This window comes from Manis javanica, chromosome X, assembly GCF_040802235.1.
Source record: "Manis javanica isolate MJ-LG chromosome X, MJ_LKY, whole genome shotgun sequence".
NCBI classification, from domain to species: domain Eukaryota; kingdom Metazoa; phylum Chordata; class Mammalia; order Pholidota; family Manidae; genus Manis; species Manis javanica.
In genome coordinates this window covers 109,589,134-109,605,989 of record NC_133174.1, presented here as the reverse complement: position 1 = coordinate 109,605,989, position 16,856 = coordinate 109,589,134, and the positions used below count along the sequence as shown (strand labels likewise).

Genomic DNA, 16,856 nt, shown 5'->3' with positions numbered 1-16,856 from the left:
GGCAGATATCTCTCAAGACAGTGATTTTGTTTTTATTTCTGTGAAAAGTGCCATTGGAATTTTAATAAGGATTGCATTAAATCTATAGATGGCTTGGGGTAGTATGGACATTTTAACAATATTAATTCTTCCAATCCATGAACGTGAGATGTCTTTCCATTTGTTTCTGTGTTCTTCAATTTCTTAAATCAAAGTCTTGTCATTTTCAGTGTATAGATTTTTTTATTAGTTAAATGTGTTCCTAACTATTTTGTTATTTTTTGATGCCTTTGAGATTTTTAGCTAAACTACTCTGTAACACTGCTACCTCAGTATCCATTTTGTCAAGAGGCCTGCAAGGCCTGCATTGACACTAAGTCCTCCCACAAAAGCATGCACTAAATAAGAGCCCCAAAATCATAAGTAAATGTGTTACTGATATGACTCCCTCAGTGGCCCTTGTGATAAACAGCCTGCCCACCTCACACTGCCTTCTCTTTGTGAACCTCTTAGAAAAGATATCCAGAAGCATACATTGCTGTGTGCTTGGTATTTTTATATTTCTGGTCCTTTGTTCTGGGATGCAGTTTTGTTACTTAGAAACAATTTGATCATTTTGTGTCTTGTTTTTAAGATTTGTTAGGTGGAACCCAAGAAGTATGTAGTCCAGAGATAATTATTTCCCATTACTGAGGAGAGATACTTCTGTTTCCTCTACCCAATGCCTTGCAATATTGAGATTTCCCTGTACGGCTAGTGAGAATGGTGAGAACAGTCACTTTTCCTGGGCCTATGTGAATGATGGGAATTTCTACCTCTAATCCTTTAACCCTACAAGGCCATGGATAGTTTCCTCACAGGAATGAACCATTACTCAGCTGAACACCTAAGAGTACACTCTCTTCTCCAGTACTCTGTTCTGTAAACTCTAGTGGCCTTGATCTACTTAGACTCTTAGCTCTATATCCTCACCTCAGGGAATCTATTGGGATCTCTTCCTGGGCTCCTTCTTCCTGCCTGTGGACTGGAAATTCTCAGTGCAGTAAGCTGAGACACCATTGGACTCACCTTATTTATTTTTCATATCTCAAGGATCACTTACTTTCATTGCCAGATATCCAGTGTCTTGAAAACCATTGTTTCATATATGTTGTCCTTTTATTGTTGTTTCATATAGGAGGAGAAATCTGGACCTATTACTCTGTGTTCTTTGGAAGCAAATGTCTTGCACACAGTTTAAAAGTAATCATCATTGGTGTACATTGACGGCAATGGGGTGTGGTAGGGGGACTTTATAACATGGGTGAATGTTGTCACCACAATGTGCTCATGTGAAATCTTATTAAGAATCTATATAAATGATACCTGAATTTAAAAAAAAGTAATCATCACTGGGGAAATCTCTGGCATCTCAGAATGTCAGAACTCTCAATAATTTGCCCCTACAAGGGAGAATTTAATCCTGGAGTCAATATTCTATGTATTCACTGAACACCCCCTTTACGATTGTGTGAAAGACCTCATGTTGTCAGTATATCTAATCTACCATAGATATGGAATTTACAGACATGCTTTAATACAACTTCAATAAAGGCCAGGTTTTAAACTTCAGGGGTTTTCAAGCCAAGAAACATTCCAGAAAATGTTTGCTGCTCTTTATCATCTGTCTTTTCACACAATCTCATTCACTCACAGGGTGGGAGAGTTTCCACATTTTCTCTTGACTTCTGGTCACATAATTTAGGTCTGCAAATGAAATCAAAATGCAGAATTGAGCCTATTATCTAAATTATTTGGCCTTCGGTCTCTTTGAACCCCCGGACCTAAATAAAATCCAGAAAAAGATGTGTGAAATACTCATAAATACCAAGCAAAAATACTTGAGAGGTTGCCTTCAAAATAGTTAAAATAATTTCTCTGTGATTCCTACTAGAAGCTTTTTTCCTCAATGTATAGTACTCTTCCAGGTGGTTTGAGTATATAAAAAAAATAGCTCATGAAGAACTGCAAAATATGAAGGGAGAAATATTACATATTTAGTACTAAGGGGATGTTGATTAAAGGATCCCCTGGGGATGCTAATAATTGGGTTCAGAATAAACTCAGTGAAGTAGAGGCAGATGCAAGAGGATTAAAGGTGGCAGCATGAGAGAAGAGATAGAGGCTTCCTCCTAAAACTGCATATAATATGAAAATGTAATAAATACCACTAATCCTGAAAGAGCAACAGTAAAGAAGACTGCACCAGACTGCATAAACCTGGAGAAAAGAGCAGACCTCACAGAATAGGGTAACGTACCAAAGCTGTGACCCGATGTGACTTAGCCCTTCCCCCACCCCAACTCACTGGCTGGAGGAAGAGAAATGGAGCTCAGGAGGGGATGGAGGCCTGGGACTGCTGAATACATAACTCCAGAGATCTGCTCGGGGAGCACAAACCTACATTTCATGGTGCTTTCATGATACTCTTGTGATTAGGGGATTGGAAAGCTAAGACAGGCAGAATTCCTGGAGAGATTGAGATTCCAGCCACTTGTGGAAAGCAGGGATCCATATCCAGCTGCTCTGGGACAAAAGAAAGGCAGGCAGTCTGAGAGACTTACTAACAAGGAAGCCCTTAGCAAGAGAGCTGCTAAAGGAGCAACGATTGCACAGAGCTTAATGCTCAGGAGAAAGGACAGGTAGACAAAATTGTCTCAGTGCACTCTGCCCAGCAGGCTGGGAGCTTTCACGATTTCCAAGTGCTCCAGGTACCTGGATGGCTACACGGCTCCAAGGACCCCCTCCGTGATAGGCAGCCTACTGTGCCTTTCTCCCAGCCAGCCTCAACTGGCTCTCAAACTGGCAATCCCTACCCTGGCATTAGGCCAGCCAGAGGGAAGATCTGTCCACACAACTACAAACATAAAGCATAGAGGCTTATACCTGTGCAGCTCTTTCCTCCCCCCAGGCACCAATACCACTCCCCGGTGACCCCCGACATTGTTTCAGGGACTGAGCAGCTCCAGAGAGTAGAGCTTCTGGACACTAAAGGGTGCCATATACAAATATGAAACACCAAAGGAAACTGGTACAGAGTAAAATTAATATAACTCCTGAGAAAGATGACATGGACCTCGTGACTCTTCCTGAAAGGGAGTTGAAAATAAAACTAATTAACATGCTAATGGAGGTACGGAAAGATATTCAAGAACTCAGGAATGAATTCTGGTTGGAGATCCAATTGTTGAAGAGCACAATGGAGGCTATTAAAAGCAGATTGGATATGGTGGAGGAGACGATAAATGAAATAGAAACTAGAGAAGAAGAATACAAAGAAGCTGAGACACAGAGAGAAAAAAGGATCTCTAAGAATGAAAGAATATTGAGAGAACTGTGTGACCAATCCAAACAGAACAGTATTTGCATTATGGGGGTACCAGAAGAAGAAGAGAGAGAGAAAGGGATAGCAAGTGTCTTTGAGGAGGTAATTGCTGAAAACTTCCCCAATTTGGAGAAGGAGATAGACTCTCAGGCCATGGAGGTGAACAGATCTCCCAAAACAAGGGACCCAAGGAAGACAACATAAAGGCATACAGTAATTAAAATGGCAAAGATCAAGGATAAGGAAAGACTATTAAAAGCAGCCAGAGAGAGAAATAAGATCACGTACAAAGGAAATCCCATCAGGCTAACATAGACTTCTCAGCAGAAACCTTAGAGGCCAGAAGGGAATGGCATGATGTATTTAATGCAATGAAGCAGAAGGGCCTGGAACCAAGATTACTTTATCCAGCAAGATTATCATTTAAATTTGAAGGAGGGATTAAACACTTTCCAGATGAGCAAAAGCGGAGTGAATTTACCTCCAACAAACCATCTCTACAGTCTATTTTGGAGGGACTGCTACAGACGGAAGTGTTCCTAAGGTTTGATAGCTGTCACCAGAGGTAATAAAACCACAGTAAAGAAAGCAGAACAGCTAATTACTAAGCAAATGTGAAATTAAATGAACTATCCCCAAAGTCAATCAAGAGATAGACAAAGAGTACAGAATATGATACCTAATATATAAAGAATGGAGGAGGAAGAAAAAGGAGGAGCAAAAAAGAACCTTTAGATTGTGTTTGTAATAGCATATTAAGTGAGTTAAGTTAGACTCTTAGATATTAAGGAAGTTAACCTTGAACCTTTGGTAAACATGAATCTAAAGTCTGCAATGGCAATAAGTACATACCTATCAATAATCACCCTAAATGTAAATGGACAGAATGCAACAATCAAAAGACTTAGAGTCACTGAATGGATAAAAAAACAAGACCCATCCATATGCTGCCTGCAAGAGACTCACTTTAAACCCAAAGACATACACAGACTAAAAGTGACGGGATGGAAAAAGATATTTCATGAAACTAACAGAGAGAAAAAAGCAGGAGTTGCAGTACTTGTATCAGACAAAATAGACTTTAAAACAAAGAAAGTCACTAGAGACACAGAAGGACATTACATAATGATGAAGAGGTCAAGCCAACAAGAAGATATAACCATTATAACTATCTATGCTCCCAACACAGGAGCACCTACATATGTGAAAAAAATGCTAATTGAATTAAAAGGGGAAATAGAATACAATGCATTCATTCTAGGAGACTTCAAAACTCCACTCACTGAAGGACAGATCAACCAGACAGAAGATAAGTAAGGAGACAGAGGCACTGAACAACACAATAGAACAGATTGACCTAACAGACATCTATGAAACTCCACAACCCAAAGCAGCAGAATACACATTCTCTCAAGTGCACATGGAACATTTTCAAGAATAGATCATATACTAGGCCACAGAAAGAGCCTCAGTGAATTCAAAAAGATTGAAATTCTACCAACCAGTTTCTCAGACCACAAAGGTATGAAACTACAAATAAATTATACAAAGAAAATAAGAAATCCCACAAACACATGGAGGCTTCACAACATGCTCCTAAATAACTAATGGATCAATGACCCAATAAAAACAGAGATCAAGCTATATAGGGAGACAAATGACAACAATAATTCAACACTGCAAAATCGGTGGGATGCAGTGAAGGCCATGCTAAGAGGAAAGTATATTGCAATACAGGCCTACCTCAGGAAAGAGCAATCCCATATAAGCAGTGTAAACTCACAATTAATGAAACTAGAAAAAGAAGAACAAATGAAGCCCAAAGTAAGTAGAAGGAAAGACATAATAAAGATTAGAGCAGAAATAATAAAAAAGTAAGAATAAAACAATAGAAAGAATCAATGAAAGCAAGACCTGGCTCTTTGAGAAAATAAACAAAATAGATAAACCCATAGCCAGACTTATCAAGAAAAAAGGAGAGTCTACACACATAAACAGAAACAGAAATGAGAAACAAAATTCACTACAGACACCACAGAAATACAAATATTTATTAGAGAATACTATGAAAAATTGTATGCTAACAAGCTGGAATACCTAGAAGGAATGGACAACTATCTGGAAAAATACAACCTTCTAAGTCTGATCAAGGAAGCAACAGAAAATCTGAACAGACCGATTGCTAGCAAAGAAATTTAACTGGTATTCAAAAAACTAGCTAAGAACAAAATTCCTGGACCATATGGCTTCACCGCTGAATTTTATCAAACATTTAGTGAAGACCTAATACCCATTCTCCTTCAAGTTTTCCAAAAAGTAGAAGAGGAGGGAATACTTCTAGAGTCATTCTATGAGGCCAGCATCACTCTAATACCAAAACCAGGGAAAGACCCCATAAAAAAAGAAAATTACAGACCAATATCCCTGATGAACATAGATGCAAAAATACTCAACAAAATATTAGCAAACTCAATTCAAAAATACATCAAAAAGATCATCCACCATGATCAAGTAGGATTTATTCCAGGGATGCAAGGATGGTACAACATTCGAAAATCCATTAACAAAATCCACCACATCAACAAAAGAAGGACAAAAACCACACGATCATCTCCATAGATGCTGAAAAAGCATTTGACAAAATTCAACATCCTTTGATGAAATAAACTCTCAACAAAATGAGTATAGAGGGCAAGTACCTCAACATAATAAAGGCCATATATGACAAACCCACAGTCAACATTATACTTAACAGCGAGAAGCTGAAAGCTTTTCTTTTAAGATTGGAAGAAGACAAGGATGCCCACTTTCCCCACTTCTATTCAACATAGTACTGGATGTCCTAGCCATGGCAATCAGACAACACAAAGAAATAAAAGGCATCTAGACTGGCAAGGGAGAAGTTAACCTGTCCCTCTTGGCAGATGACATGATATTGTACATAAAAAATCCTAAAGAATCCACTCCAAAACTACTAGACCTAACATCTGAATTCAGAAAAGTTGCAGGATACAAAATTAATACACAGAAATCTGTGGCATTCCTATACACTAACAATGAACTAGCAGAGAAAGAAATCAGGAAAATGATTCCATTCACAACTGCATCAAAAATAATAAAATACCTAGGAATAAACCTAACCAAGGAAGCAAAAGACCTATACCCTGAAAACTATAAGACCCTCTTAAGAGAAATTAAAGAGGACAGTAACAAATGGAAATTCTGCCCATGCTTTTGGGTAGGAAGAATTAATTTTGTCAAAATGGCCATCCTGCCTAAAGCAATCTACAGATTCAATGCAATTCCTATCAAAATACTAACAACATTCTTCAACAAACTAGAGAAAATCATCCTAAAATTCATATGGAACCACAAAAGACTTCGAATAACCCAAGCATTCCTGAGAAGGAAGAATAAAGCAGGGCGGATTATGCTCCCCATCTTGAAGCTCTACTACAAATCCACAGTAATCAAGGCAATTTGGTACTGGCACAAGAACAGACCCATAGACCAATGGAATATACTAGAGAGCCCTAATATAAACCCAACCATATATGGTCAGTTAATATATGATAAAGGAGCACAGACATACAATGGAGAAATGACAGCCTCTTCAACAGTTGGTGTTGGCAAACTGGACAGCTACATGCAAGAGAATAAAACTGGATTATTTTTTAACTCCATACACAAAAGTAAACTCAAAATGGATTAAAGACTTGAATGTAAGTCATGAAACCATAAAACTCTTAGATGATGACATTGGCAAACATCTAATGAATATAAGCATGAGCAACATCTTCCTGAATGCATCTCCTTGAGAAAGGGTAACAAAATGAACTCATGGGACTACATCAAACTAAAAAGTTTTTGTATGGCAAAGGGCATCATCAACAGAACAAAAAGGCATGCTACAGTATGGGAGAATATATTTGTAAATGACATATCCCACAAGGGGTTAACATCCAAACTATATAAAGAACTTACACCCCTCAACACCCAAAAAGCAAATAACCCAATTAACAAATGGGCAGAAGATATGAAGAGACAGTTCTCCAAAGAAGAAATTCAGATGGCCAACAGACACATGAAAATATGCTCCACATCACTAATCATCAGGGAAATGCAAATTAAAACCACAATGAGGTATCCCCTCACACCAGTAAGGATGGCCAGCATCGAAAAGACAAAGAACAACAAATGCTGGCAAGGATGCGGAGAAAGGGTAACCCTCCTACACTGCTGGTGGGAATGTAATCTAGTTCAACCATTGTGGAAAGCAATATGGAGGTTCCTCAAAAAACTAAAAATAGAAATACCATTTGACCAGGGAATCCCACTGCTTTACCCAAATTTACCCAAAGAATACAAGTTCTCAGATTCAAAAAGACATATGCACCCCTATGTTTATCGCAGCACTATTTACAATAGCCAAGAAATGGAAGCAACCTAAGTGTCCATCAGTAGATGAATGGATAAAGAAGAGGTGGTACATGCACACAATGGAATACTATTCAGCCATAAGAAAGAAACAAACCCTACCATTTGCAACAACATGGATGGAGCTGGAGGATATTATGCTCAGTGAAATAAGCCAGGCAGAGAAAGACAAATGCCAAATGATTTCCCTCATTTGTGGAGTATAACAACGAAGCAAAACTGATGGAACAAAACAGCAGCAGACTCATATACTCTAAGAAGGGACTAGGGGATACCAAAGGGGAGGGGTTTGGGAGGGAGGGTGGGGAGGGAGGGAGAAGTGGATTGAGGGGTATTATGTTTAGTACACATGGTGTGGGGGATGATGGGGAGAACAGTGTACCACAGAGGAGGCACATAGTGAATCTGTGGCATCTTGCTGCACTGATGGACAGCGACTGCATTGGGGTATGGGTGGGGCCTTGATAATATGGGTAAATGCAGTAACCACATTGTTTTTTCATGTGAGACCTTCATAAGAGTGTATATCAATCATACCTTAATAAAAAATATTTTAAAAAATCAGTGAAGTAGAATTTCATAATGGTTGATGAGTATAATTTTGTTCTTAATTAAATTGATGTAAGGTGATTGAGAAAAATAGAGAACATTTCAAATAGTGGCAATGGCATTAATAAAGGCATGGTGACCGAGGGGAGCAAGATGTATTAATGAGAGTGATTTGACTGAAAAGTAGGGCAATATTATGTAGAATGAGAAATAAATGTATGGAAATATATGAATGTTAGGCTAAGGAGTTAAGGATGTATAACTTTAATTTCCAGAAGCAAAGTAAACTGGAAGCTTTACCAACCTTCTCCCTCTGAAAACAATCAACCGGGAAATCTGGTTTACAAATAAAACAATAGCCTTTTGGTTTGGGAAAAGATGGCATAGACTCATCTATCCCAGCTCCTTCTATAAAGTGCAAGTAAAAAGCCTAGAAATAATAAAACAGTCATAGGTGAACCTTCAAGGGTGAGAAGGAAAAGAAGACTTCCTGGGGGACCCAAGGGCTTGAGGAAAAATACAATGACCACCCACCTAAGGGCAGAAGCGAAACCAGCCCAAAGTCTCTTGACTCTCCAAGGGTAAGAATACATACCAGGCTCAGTGTCTTCATAGAGTGGTAGCCCCACCAGCACTAGATAGACAAAACAGGACCTGGGAAACATTCTGTCCCACAGGTCCACCTACTCCCAATCAGGACCTAGCAGCACCCAGTGGCCTAGAAACGCACATCCTGTCCCTTCCGGAAGCACTAGGAAGAATCAAGAGACAACTCTCCCCATACCAGGTAATCTGACAAAGAGTGTTCTACATGTCCTATCAAGGCCAGTGTTTCCTGCCTCCTCTTACGAGCATCATGCCTGGGGAAGCACATTTAAAGAAGAATTAAAATCACCCTTTACACGATCTCTTTCAGATGAAACACTTCCCAATTCATTTTATGAGGCCATTATTACCCTGATACCAAAACCAGACGATGGTAGTACAAAGAAAGAAAACTTCACACCAATATCTTGCATGAACTTAAGTCTCAAAATACACCAACAAAATATTAGCAAGATACCGTGTAAAAGTGGTATTAATTCTTCTTGAACTGTTTGGCAGAACTCTCCAGATTTTTCTACCTGAATCTACAGATATCTTTTTCAGGAAAATTTCAATTGCACATACACTTTTTAAAAAAGTTATAGGGTTATTCAGATTGTTTATCATGCTAAGTTTGGTGTTTGTGATTTTTGAGGAATTGATTCATTTCTACTAAGTTGTTGGAATTATGAGCCTAAAGTTGTAGGTAGTATTGCCTTACTATCTTTTAATGGCTACAGGATCTGTAGTGGTATCTCCTATTTTATTTCTGATATTGTTGATTTGCATCTTCATTTAATTTTTTCAGTCTTGCAAGACTTACTAATACTGTTGATTATTTTCACAAAACCAGCTTTCTTTGATTTTCTGTTTTCCTTTGTTTAATTTCATTGATTTCTGTTCTTACCTTTATTATTTCTTTCCTTTTGCTTGCTTTGGTTTTATTTTACTCCTTCTAGTTTCTGGAATATGGACTCAGATTATTGATTTGAGACTTCACACCCCATAATTTTCTAACATTATTTTTAAATCCACAAATCAGCAAAATGAAAAAAAGACATTAGGGGATGACATTTCATTAGTAGGTAAATGAACCAGTCCAGGTGAACAAAATGGACAAGCTGAGATGAGTAAACAGAGGACATAGAAGAATATTTCATGATGGTTGCACCCAAAACAGAGTGTTTCAGGGAAAAATAATTACCGAAAATGAAAAAATCAACAAGGCCAAGCAGGAATAGAACTGTTAAGGAGATATAGGAGCACAAAATGTAAGATATGAAGTGAGATTCAGTTTACATAAGAGAATATAATAAGAAAACATTTTTGAAGATTATTGAAGAGGAATTATAAGGATGAGGAAGCTGTACTCAAGCATGAAGGTTAAGTAGAGGAGCCTAGCAGTTCATAATGCCTGCCAGGGTTAGACTCATTATTTACCGTTTACTAGATGTGAAAACTGGGACAAATTTCTTATCTTCTTTAAGCTTCCATTCTCCATCTCTAAAGCAAGGAATGATAAAAATTACAACTAACTGCATTATTGTGAAGATTAAATGAGGTAATGTGTAGTCACTTAGTAAGATGCTTACACACAGTAGAAACAAGAAATATTTGCTAATGTTATAACTCTGGTTACATCTTTATATGTGCTCAGTACATATATTGAGTATCTACTAAATTGTCTTTATAATTCTCCAAACGTTTTTGTTTTCTTACTGTTTTTAACGTCATCGTCCCATACTTCCCCACCTCCCAAATCATGACATAAAGGATCTTTTTTCCTTACCTTAAGTTATCTTCTAGTTGGCTTGTTCACCTTGGCAAGGAAACTGAGACTTGGGGAAACTCAGTTAAGTTGTTCAAAGGCATACAGATGACACATGGTGGAATTGTCTAGGTAATTATTACCTGATGAGAAAATGAATGGAGGAAAATAAGGAATTAGAATTCTTTAAAGCTTTAAAAGTTTAACTATGTTTAAATAAGCAGGAAAAACAACACATCTATAAGGAGGTAAAATGTCAAATTTGACTCAGAAAAAAATATTAGCTGTTTCCTTTATACCCTGTGTTCAGGTGCCCTGACTTTCCTTAGGATTTTGCCAGCTTTATTATTGTGAAATGCCTTGACTGTTCATAAGTTAGGAATCTGTAAGAGGACAAAAGGCATCTCTTTAGATTGGAAAAATATTGATTAGCTGAATCAGTTCGGTAGGATGGTATTAGTACAATGGCATTTTAGATAGAGGATGGGGTACTATGGGTGGGCTTGTCAGTATAAACTGAGGAGTTATTTGTTCAAATTATACATGTCAAAGGATTTGGACATAGAGCAGTTTAAAACATCTCTCCAGATGCAACTTATATGTGCAAAAAGACCCTTATGTTTCTATATTTGGTACTCTTTTCCTATAGAGTCTTTGTTTTGCCCTGTGGTGGTATACTGAATCTTATGAATTCAGGATGAACTCAGGTAATTCAGGGTTTTCTATTCAGGGTAACCTATTTCAGGGTAAATTCATTATATTTATGGTTTGTCTCCCCTTTTCCTCTAAAGATGCATTCTATTCACCTGATTTCTTCTGATGTTTCTTTTAGAAATCAAAAGCCCCTGTGCTTGTGGGAGTGAGGATTTGATAATATGGGCAACTGTTGAACCACTGTGTTGTCTACTTGAAACTAAAGTAAGACTGTATATCAATTTAAAAAATCAAAAACCAGAAATTTTGAGATTCATAAACCTGTTCTTGTAAACTGCTACCTCTCCTGTGAACTTCACAGCCTATTCTGAAATCTGTTCTGAAACTCAAAAGCTAAACATTGACTCCTTCCTTTCTCTTTGAATTTCTGTCATAACTACTGTACCCTGAAGGCAGTGAGTATATAATAATTCCCTTCCAGTTGCATGAATGGGATAGAATAGGAATAGCAAGAAATAACAAAAAGCATTTATGTCATATTTTACAAATCTACCAAATAAAATTAAAATATTTGTCCTAAGCCCTTACAACCAATACGGTGTTCTACATGTAAACTTGAACTAGAAGATCAGAATCTTCCCCTGTTCACAGCTTCCCAAATGGTATAGCACATTGATGTGCTCTGAATAGGTTCCAGATGTGAGAAGATATTGCACTCTTCAGCCCAGGGTGGCCTCTCATTTTTAGCAGCTTGATACTAATCTTACCATTAAAAAAATAAAGTTAGGAAGCATCATCCCAACCTATCTCTTTTCCTATTCCTTTATTTAATCCTTTTAAATGCATTTATATAACAGCAAGTCTAGACCAACCAGAGGTAGATGGGCATGAAAAGCAGAATAAACCAATTCACTGAGAGCAGCCAAACAAAGATGAGTTCAAGCAATAGGAAGGTGGTTAGGGTGGGAGTGGAAATCAGCCCCAGTAACTCTGCTGCAGAGACAGTCTGCCAATCTCTAGAATTCTTTGAAAGGGGGAAAAAAAACAGAAAAATTAGGGTACCAGAAAGAAAGTCAAGGGAGCAGGTCATCAGCCCCAGTTATTAGAATTACAGCCTGATTTGAATGCAGGGCCCCAAGTAAGGCTACAGCTCCTGAGACACTGAATTATTGGTGTGAGAATCTTCAGATTCTCCTGCCTTAGAAAAGAAATGGACCGAGAATCCAGAGTAGGGCTGAATCTCAGAAAGATTTAGTGTTAGGAAGCAAGGAAAATTGTTACATACTGAGAGAACTGATCCGAAGAGAAATTCACAAATGTTGAGAAAATGGTGGCTTTTCTTTCCTTTTCTTTTTTTTTTTTCCTGGTGAAAGGGTTATACCTAACTTTATTTCCACAGTGACAGGTCAATCACTAGAATCTCATTTACTCAAAGCGAGTCTGCATACAGCAAGCCGGTCTGTGCCACTGGGCCTCTCTACCCACACAGCCATCCTCTGAGCCTCTCTGCCCATACAGCTGTCCCAGTCTCTGTCCTCTGTTCTCCCGCAGTCTTTTTTTTTTTATTAAGGTATGATTATTATACACTCTTATGAAGGTCTCACGTGAAAAAACAATGTGGTTACTGCATTTACCCATATTATCAAGGCCCCACCCATACCCCAATGCAGTCGCTGTCCATCAGTGCAGCAAGATGCCACAGATTCACTATGTGCCTCCTCTGTGGTACACTGTTCTCCCCATCATCCCCCACACCATGTGTACTAAACATAATACCCCTCAATCCACTTCTCCCTCCCTCCCCACCCTCCCTCCCAAACCCCTCCCCTTTGGTATCCCCTAGTCCCTTCTTAGAGTATATGAGTCTGCTGCTGTTTTGTTCCATCAGTTTTGCTTCGTTGTTATACTCCACAAATGAGGGAAATCATTTGGCATTTGTCTTTCTCTGCCTGGCTTATTTCACTGAGCATAATATCCTCCAGCTCCATCCATGTTGTTGCAAATGGTAGGGTTTGTTTCTTTCTTATGGCTGAATAGTATTCCATTGTGTGCATGTACCACCTCTTCTTTATCCATTCATCTACTGATGGACACTTAGGTTGCTTCCATTTCTTGGCTATTGTAAATAGTGCTGCGATAAACATAGGGGTGCATATGTCTTTTTGAATCTGAGAACTTGTATTCTTTGGGTAAATTTGGGTAAAGCAGTGGGATTCCCTGGTCAAATGGTATTTCTATTTTTAGTTTTTTGAGGAACCTCCATATTGCTTTCCACAATGGTTGAACTAGATTACATTCCCACCAGCAGTGTAGGAGGGTTACCCTTTCTCCGCATCCTTGCCAGCATTTGTTGTTCTTTGTCTTTTCGATGCTGGCCATCCTTACTGGTGTGAGGGGATACCTCATTGTGGTTTTAATTTGCATTTCCCTGATGATTAGTGATGTGGAGCATATTTTCATGTGTCTGTTGGCCATCTGAATTTCTTCTTTGGAGAACTGTCTCTTCATATCTTCTGCCCATTTGTTAATTGGGTTATTTGCTTTTTGGGTGTTGAGGCGTGTAAGTTCTTTATATAGTTTGGATGTTAACCCCTTGTGGGATATGTCATTTACAAATATATTCTCCCATCTGTAGGATGAAATGGTGGCTTTTCTTATCCAAGGGTATTTATGACTGCATGAGTTCCAGAATAGGAATTTTTAAATCTAGGGAGAGCCAGGGACACAAAACTGTCTATCTCTTACTGATGAGATCTTCACAGATGTATTTTCTCAAGTTCTTGTTTCCTCACAGATCAAAAAAATAGAGAAAAAGTATTTGGAACTAAAACATGCAATGTTTCTCTCATATGGCCATCACATGAAGAAAGTGTCTGGTACCACCATTACCCAGACCAGGCATCTCATTCCCATCTTCCTAAGTCATCACCAATAACGCCAAGGCTCCTAAGTTCCCTATCCTCTGTGATGCTCTGTATTTCCTTGCCCATGACTGAAACAACTCCCTCTCTCAGATCCTTTTACTAGGCCCTCTGTTAGTGGACCTTGGTCCATATTTAGCAAATGATCATATACAAACTACTCAGAATACATGTGAGCATTATGTTCATTTTCTTGTGTTACCTGAATCCTACCTCTTCCCTAAAGCCCCTTCTCCTACAGTACTCTAAAGTGATTCTGATTTTCTACCACACCATGGATTGAGTGTCAAGGTTGTGTCCACTTTGATCTACATTAGCATTTTCAATCATTGCCATTCCATCTTCTTCTTTTAAATAAAACAAACAAAAACAGCAAAAACAAATTCCTGTTTTGTTGCTAATTATGCCATTCCATTACACCATTCTCACGGTCACCTACAATCTCCCTGCCACTCCCCTTTCTTTATTAAAACCTTGCTGTCAGGATCATAGTTGTTTTGTTTTGTTTTTCCCTTTCAGAATCTCTGCCTTCACCTGGGAGACTCTCATACCTACATGTATCTTGCATTTAATACCAACACTTCTCAGTTCTTCAACTAATGCCAATAACTTATTCCTCCTCTCCATGTGGGTCAGTCATTTCCACAATCCTGACTTGGACCTCACCATCATTTACAACCTTTCTAAGCAAAAGAACTCACTAAAGTCTTTCCTTCTCGGATTTCAGCCTCCAGTCCTTCCAGATTTTTTGTTCAACTGCTTATCCTATAGACATAGCTCAGGGTCATGGAGACTTCTAGTCTACTGATTCCTCTATTTTTTCCCATTCACTCAGATTCTCCCTTCTATCTCTTGCCTGTTTATCCAACAAAGAGGTCATGGCCCATAATTTCAATAATATTCAAGAACTATTTCTAATTTAAGTTTATACTTACTAACATTAAGTAGGATTTCAATACTACTTAATATCCTTAGAATGTTTCCTGATTTAAGTCACTATTTCAAAGCTTCTCTACTATCCTCAAATTTCTGACTTCCTCTCCCATTCTGTGTCTATGCAGAAAGTGGCAGAAGGGATCAGAGATCTGAGAAAAGAGGATAGAAATTTTCAGAAGGAAGTGTTCTCATTTCCTCAATACAAAATCCACACATGTACTTAAATCTTCAAACAGGTTATCATTCTTCTTGCCAATAAGGACAAAGGAGCTGCCTTTCATTCTGTCTAAAGCTAAGTTTTCCACATTATTTACACTTAATGTCTCTTCTTTATCTCCCACTCACCCACTTCAGTTTAGCTTCCTGCCCCATCCCTCCATAAAAATACATCTGCTTAATGTCATCAGTGCCACTAAATGAGACAGACTTTACAGTTCCTCATCTCATCAGCAATGTTCACTCTTCAAACACAAAATCCTTGAAACATTCTTTTTCTTTACCATATACAGTATAATACTTTAATACTTTTCTACCTCTCTGCCCATTACATGTTATATACTCTTTTTTTTATGCACTTGGGTATATATGCTAATTGAAGCAATGGGGGAAAATTATAGAATGAGAAGCCAGTGGGATCTATGAGCAAACTTTGTTCAGTTCTAAGATGTAACATGTAATGGCTGGGTAAATGAGGATGAGCCTGCAAAGGAGCAGAGAAGGAATGGGCAGAGAAGCAGAAAACTACTAACAGTCAAGTCTTGTATATATTGCATACATATTGTGGTAAGTATTGTGTGTGTGTAGATAGATACAGATACAAATATATAGATAGATACAGATCAGACATCTGATATCTGTGAGTCAAAGCAGTATATTCAACTACTTTTTCTACATTTTAGTTGTTTTAAATTTACCTCAGACCAATACTGAACACACCACATGCACACACACACACACACACACACACACACACACACACGCACACACACACACATCCCATCAAATACAACTCTCTTCCAGGATCTCGTATTATCAAAATGCATACTTGACACCACCTCATACCTACCTAATTGCTAATCCAGCACTAAATCTCATGGGTTTTACCTTCCAAATCTGTTACATCTATCCAGTTCTCTCAATCTCCACTGCTACTGCCCTAATACAAGTCAGTATCCTTTAAGTGACTACAACAGCTTCCTAATTTTTTCTCATCATATTCATTACCACCCCTTTCCTATCATTTCCTACTGCTGCCAAAAATTTTTAATGCAAACCTTATCAGTGGCCCTTCTTTCAATTAAAAAGCTTTCAATGCTTTCCCATTGCTTTTAGGATAAGGTTAGAACTCCTTAACATTTGCAACAACCCTCTGTGTGGTCTGGCCTTTGCCTACCTTTCAAGGTTTTCTTGCCATGTTCCCTCACAGCCCCAAGGCCTTTGCTCATGCTACCTCTTGTATTTTGGAACATTTTATCCCATGCCCCTCCAAGTCATTCAGCAGGTCTCAAGTCAAATTCCTTTCTGGTACTCTTGCCTTCTTCAAGCATCAATCCTAGTTTGTAGCTGTTTGTTTGCATGGTTATTATTGCCTCTATTTTCCCTCTGGAATCCAGACTTTAAGCTTTACAAGTCATATCTGGTTTTGTCCACCTTATATTCCCTA

The 16,856-nt window shown here is 38.3% G+C and overlaps 1 long non-coding RNA gene across 1 annotated transcript in view; it reads right to left on the bottom strand.

Annotated features, from left to right (window-relative positions):
• Positions 1–16,634, bottom strand: part of LOC108399869 (uncharacterized) — a 52,294-nt gene extending 35,660 nt beyond the window's left edge. Inside the window, exons 1-3 of the long non-coding RNA XR_001853748.3 lie at positions 16,587–16,634; positions 10,704–10,825; positions 10,355–10,417 (exon numbers count right to left, since the gene is read on the bottom strand). This is a non-coding gene — a long non-coding RNA (uncharacterized lncRNA). The remainder of the gene's footprint in view (positions 1–10,354; positions 10,418–10,703; positions 10,826–16,586) is intronic.
• Between the last annotated feature and the right edge of the window lie 222 nt (positions 16,635–16,856).